The sequence below is a fragment of the Lipophrys pholis genome (genome assembly GCF_963383615.2).
Source record: "Lipophrys pholis genome assembly, chromosome: 18".
Classification (NCBI taxonomy): domain Eukaryota; kingdom Metazoa; phylum Chordata; class Actinopteri; order Blenniiformes; family Blenniidae; genus Lipophrys; species Lipophrys pholis.
Genome location: NC_137646.1, coordinates 341,909 through 347,958, shown reverse-complemented (window position 1 = coordinate 347,958; position 6,050 = coordinate 341,909).

The following is a 6,050-nucleotide window of genomic DNA, read 5'->3' as shown; positions in this document are numbered from 1 at the left end:
AAAATCATGAAATGTGTCAGCGTTGCTGTTTGAAAGCTCCTCAAAGTGAATAAAGCCCCGATACTGTTGGTTGAGTCCTTTTGCTTCTTGAAGATGTTGCTGGTTGGTCTGGGAGGAGGATTCTCACACACAAAGTCAAAGCCTCTTTGGAAATTTAACACAAAGGATCATGGTTGATGACCAAAGGGCTCATCTGGGAATTGAACCCGGGACCTCTCGCACCCAAAGCGAGAATCATACTCCTAGACCAACGAGCCGACATGCTGAAGAAGCTAAAGGACTCCAGTGATGTCATAAATAAGGCAGGAGATCAAGACTCCGACACTGTCAGGTCACAGTTTGACAGTCTGGTTCAGTAGCACATGCTCAGTAACAGCGCTCCGTAGCCTCCGGCTGTCCCTGTCGGTGGAGTCGGGAGTGTGAAAGAAAAGTTCCACCTTGAGAGCCGGGACCAAAAAGTGACGGTTGCAGTGGATCCGAGCACCACTGTTGTATAAACGGAGCCCAAATGTGACTAAAGTTTTGTGGTTCCACTTGTTTTTGTTGTGGTGTAAACGGGCCTTAAATCATCTGTAAATTAGAACCCTGATTGTTGTGGGCTGAAGATGGAGATGTGCAGTCTGTAAGTCACCAACACTATCCTGAATTGACTTTCTTCTTCTTCGTTTGGCTTTAATGGCAGTTGGCATCCATGAAGTATTATTACGCCATCTGCTGGTTCTAACTAGTCTATACTATTTCCAAGGATTGGGAAAGATCAAAGTGACAAAAATCCCTTATTTACTTTGATCAGAATCTGAAATTCTGTATGAATGACAATCTCTGAAAATGCCCCGCCCATTCTCAAATGATGGTGATTGGTGGGCAGGTTCAGCACTGAGCTGCAGCAGAGCGGAGATGAGAAAGTAATTTAGAAATCTTTTTGACATAATAAAATAAATCCTGGTCTCTGAGGCTTTGAAGGATGTTTTTGTTCTTGACTTGTTCCAAGTCTGTTTATCTCCACGAGGGTTGATCTGGAATAATGAGCTTAATGATCACACCTGACAGAACTGCAGAAACATGAATTTATGGAACCAGAACTACTCGTGTCATCACGGTGATGAATTAATATTCCAACATAAAACACAAGAGAAACTCAGCCTCAAAACAACTGGATGGAAAATCTAAACTAAAAGAAGATCAGTGAGGAAGTTCAGCCCGACACGTTTCTGCTGGAATAAAGTGAAACTGAGTGATCACAGTGCTGTCTGTTTATATAGTCTGATGAATTAATCTGGTATAATCTCACCAAGTCAGCATTAACAAGTCAGGAATGTTCTGGTTTTGGCTGCAGCAGCAGTGTTGCTTTTAGCTGCTGGATGTGTTTTAATTCTTCATAATCTCAGAGATTAACTGCTCCTTCAGTAATCTGTAAACTGCTCTGCAGAGTTTCTCTGTCTGTGATTGGTCAGATGCTGCAAACTCCGCCCCTTTCATGTGAACAAGCACACGTAGGTCTGGGTTGAACCAGAGAGTTGATAACCTGCTTGGTAGTAACGGTGATCAGGATCAGTCAACCCAGGAAACAGAGAGATCCTGGATATGTTGATCAGGGTTCCTAGTACAGGCCACAGGCCTCAGTGTGATTGAAACAATATTTAGATTTACTTGCCGCTCAGTAAAGCAGCGGCGGCCTTGCGCATGCGCGGTTCCTTCTCAGTGTGGACGCAGTGTGGTGAGGGTCTCCTCTGGTCTGACTGCAGGAGGGAGGGAGGGGCTGTCAGACTGACCGCAGGTCTGTCAATACTTCAGGACGGGGGAGGGGCTCACAGCAGGACCTGCTGCTCGTTGACCACAGTGACTGCAGAACCAGACCTGCTTTCACCTCAGAGTCGCCAAACACACTAGAAAGTCGCTAGATTTGTCGCTAGTCGCTTTTCACAACAAAAGTTGCCAACAGGACCTGAAAAGTCACCAGATTTAGTGACAAAGTCACCAAGTTAGCAACAGTGACAGGCTCACACCCCTGCTGACACAGACAGGATCTTTGTTCTACACTTCTTTTGAAACTTGCTTTCTTTGCTTAACTTTGAGTTCAGCCCTTCAAGAAAGAAGTATTTAGTTTTCATTCAACAGGAGAGGAGGGTGCACCATTCCCAGATGAACTGCAATACCAGGTTGATGCGTGGAGTGGACAGAGCAAGCTCCTATTCCATCTCCCTGTTCCAAAAATCAATTTAATATACAGTCCCCAGATAGGGGACATATCAGATATTAAACTGATAAGAACAGATTTTTTTTTCTTTTACAAGATTTTATTGACACATTTTACAGTTCATTTTCTTCAATTTCTCCACAGATGTTTTCACTCATTTCACACATAAAAGCCAACAAGGAACAAACTTCTGTTTTAAAATATCACAAATACAGTACTTTAAATAAATAGAGATTTACCAATAAAACAGGACCTGTTGAGTAAAATGCGAAACATGAGGAAATAAAAAGTGTCTATCGTTGTAAAAGTCAATAAATAGGAGTGCCTTCAGTTTAAAAGGTCTATTCTGTTGTGCAGGAGAGCAGTGAGTCCCTATCAAGGGGAACTCATCCTGTTCTCCCAAACATTTGGTCTCTCGGGGTTCTGCCATGGTGCTCAGAGGAGGTCCTCTCCCTCCTGCTCCTTCCCTCCGTCCACACCCGGAGAGCCAGGCCGCCGCTGCCTTGACCTTTTCTCGTGAGGCTCCGGCTCCTTCGTCCGAATGGGCAGGGAGGCGATTCTTCTTTGTGGCTGTGTCCTCGGCCTGCCGCCTGCAGCTTCCACCTCGCGGACCGTCGCTGCGGCCATCTGGATCACAGCCACGGGGGGGATCTGCCTATGCCTTCTTACCAGCAGGTTTCTGGAGGTCCAAGTGGCGTCTTTGATGGCGGCCAGGGTGAGTCACATCTTTTCAAAGTCCTTCTTTGTCATGAACTCGTGGCTCACCCCGTATAGCACCAGCTGTGCTGTAAGGACCCCCCCCTGCTGGTAAGTACGGGAATTGCAAGGAGCCGGCCGTTGCCCACTGGTCTACGGCAGCGCTGCACTCCCAGAGGAGGTGCCTCACCGACTCAGGAGCGCCACAACCAGGCCGGGGGCAAGTTGAGTGCGTTGCCATTCCTCGGGAGTGCATGACGGCCCTGACTGGGAGAACCTCGTGAGCCACCAGCCATGACAGGTCCCGGAGTCTGTTTGGGAGGACAGGATGGTTCACGTTGCGCCAAACTGTGGAGGGCTCACCGAGTGCAAGCCCGCGCACTGGACTCACTGGTTCCCGTTCCTGCACAACAGAAATGAGACATTTGTGGTTGGTTAAAATCTGCAACTCCTCCTGTTCCAGGTTAAACTGTTTAAAAAATGTCTTGATAAAATCATAGGCCGGTGGCAGGTTAAAAGAAACTGGTATTTTAAGATCAATGGGTAAAATCTTAATCCTTCGAAGGTAGGACCCCATCCAGAAACGAGCCATTGCTGTCGTCTTTGGGTTCCTGGAGAGGTCCGTTGCAATAGCCATGTTACTATACCTTTAAAAGGTCATACCTATCATTTTTCTCATTTAAAACATAAATATTCATGAGCTTAAAATCCTGGTCCATAAAAGTCAAATGTATTAAAAGTGCCCTACCGTCTCTCACCACAGTGCTGCCCTTCACCAAGATCCGGGGATTATTTATTAAAATGGCCACTCCATCATTTTTATTACCGTTGGAGCCACTCCATACTGACGGGAGTGGCCACATCTCCTCCCACTGTTGGTAAGAGTTTAAAAACGGTATAGCACACTCCTGTAATAAAAGCACATCTGACTTAAATGAACTTAAAAAGGATAAAGCACTCTGGGCTCTAACTCTCGACTTCACACTTCTCACATTGATGGTAGAGAAGGTGAGGGTCATGAGTATGGTTAAAAACAACAGGTAGGACATTTTAAAAAGATTACAAAGTTAGAACTATAAAATCAGTTAAAAACAGTGACTAAGTTATCACTTGTGAACTGAGCTCTTCCTTCACTTCCATAGGTGAGGTGTGAAGGCTTTGAGCTCTGTTCCCCGTTCGGGCTCTGGGAGTTGGTCTGTCCCGCAACCTGCAATCCATTTTTGAGCCTTTTGGGGTTGATTGCAGAGCAATTGAAAGAAAAGAAACCTCATTGGGTGAATTGGAGGGGAAGACTCTGGGTTCCTCCACAGACGAACTGTCTGAGTACACCTCAACTCTTCCCCTCTTCTCTGAGCCCTGGGGAGACTCAGAGGACAATCTGACTGATAAAAGTCATTTCAAATCGCGGGAACAAAAAACAAAACAACTCAGACCTCGGCCAGCCAGCCGGCGACTGGGAAGTTTGGTCCTTGAGCTGCACCTTTAGACTTCGAGAGCGTGCACGGAACGCAGCGCTAGGCCTGTCATGATAATAAATTTTGCTGGACGATAAATTTTCCCAGAATCTATTGTGATAAACGATAATATTGCTGTTTTCATACCATTTTTCCACTAATATATTAATAATGGTATAATAATGCAAGTATAACATTTTAAAGATAAATAAACTTTTATTTCTGAAGAATATTTAAAATTGGAATTGTATTATGAAAAAAAGAGATCGTAAATATCCAAAGTAAATAATCAAAACAACCTCATCTCTCCCTCTCCTCCTCACGGGGTCTCATGCTGCACTCAGGTGTGCTAGGTGCCATGTTGCTGTGAGAATTGGAGTTACGTGATGCACCTGAACGCATCACGCAGTATCAGCAGCATGAAGTTGGTTAACCCTTAACTTCCACTACAACATCACTGACAACTGCTGCTATTACTCTCAAGATGAATTCAACAGGACAATTCAAAGGGACAATAAACTTTCAATTCTACCTTCAATAGTTGGAGCTTCTATTCAAACTTCAGCCAAATCAAACAGTATGTAGGTCAGTTCAAACAACCATTCAATATTGTCACCATCTCTGAAACATGGATCAGCACTGACAAGGGAGCTGATTTGACCTGATGGATTCGAGTTCAACTCCTTAAACAGAGAGGGGAAGGCGGGTGGAGGGGGAGCTATATATGTGGGTGTAGACCTGAAATATAAAGTGGTGGAGAAAATGACAAGAGCAATGAAAGATGTGTTTGAATGCAACACAGTTGAACTCTGTATGAAAAAAAAAGAATGTAATTGTAAGCTGCATTTATAGAACACCAGGGGCCAGTTGTTCAAAAAAATGTGATCTGGATCAAAATGATCCGGATTAGAAAATCTCATTTGTTGCTTTCCAGGATGCAGAGAGTTGCACAGTAAGACTCTGGAGTCCATTTGTGGTTCCCTTTCTAGGACCTCACCACTGGACACCGGGTTCTGTGCACCTTTCTTTTAGGGACCGAGCCCAGAAGGGAAGCTGCCTGGAGGCGAGGACCATATTGCATCTGGAGTGTTTCTTTCTTTGTTTCTTCTCCTGACGCCATTGAACCCAAATTTGACATAAACTTGCAAACCAAATTTGGCACAATCATCAGGACTGCTGCAGACTACAAGAAAATACAAACAATTAACCCACAAAGTGCCAAAGTGTGCTCTCTAGCGCCACCTACAATCACCACAGCCATGGTGTGATCTCTCTAGAAATGTCGTAGAGAGATCAAAACAAAACTCATCTGTTCGTCTCATCACGACATAAAAATCACACTCTGACACCCCTGACCTAAGTCCAACAGGAAGTCCTCAATTTGATTTTAAGAATAAGATTATCAGCAGAAATTTAAATTGGGTCTCACAGCCTGTAGGAAAGTCATAGAGCGATGAAACCAAAGGTCACTTGTTTGTCTCAGCAAGACCTGGAAATAATGTAATGACACTCCTCACTTAATCCAACAGGAAGTCTTTCAAATTTGCCTTTCAAATCAAGATCCATCCATGCTCATGTCAGCACGGTCACCCAAATGACATTGCAACAGAGCACAAAGGAAGGTGGCGCCCAGCATGGGACATGAACCCACGACCTTGACATTGCGAGTCTCATGCTCTACCAACTGAGCTAGAAGAACCAGG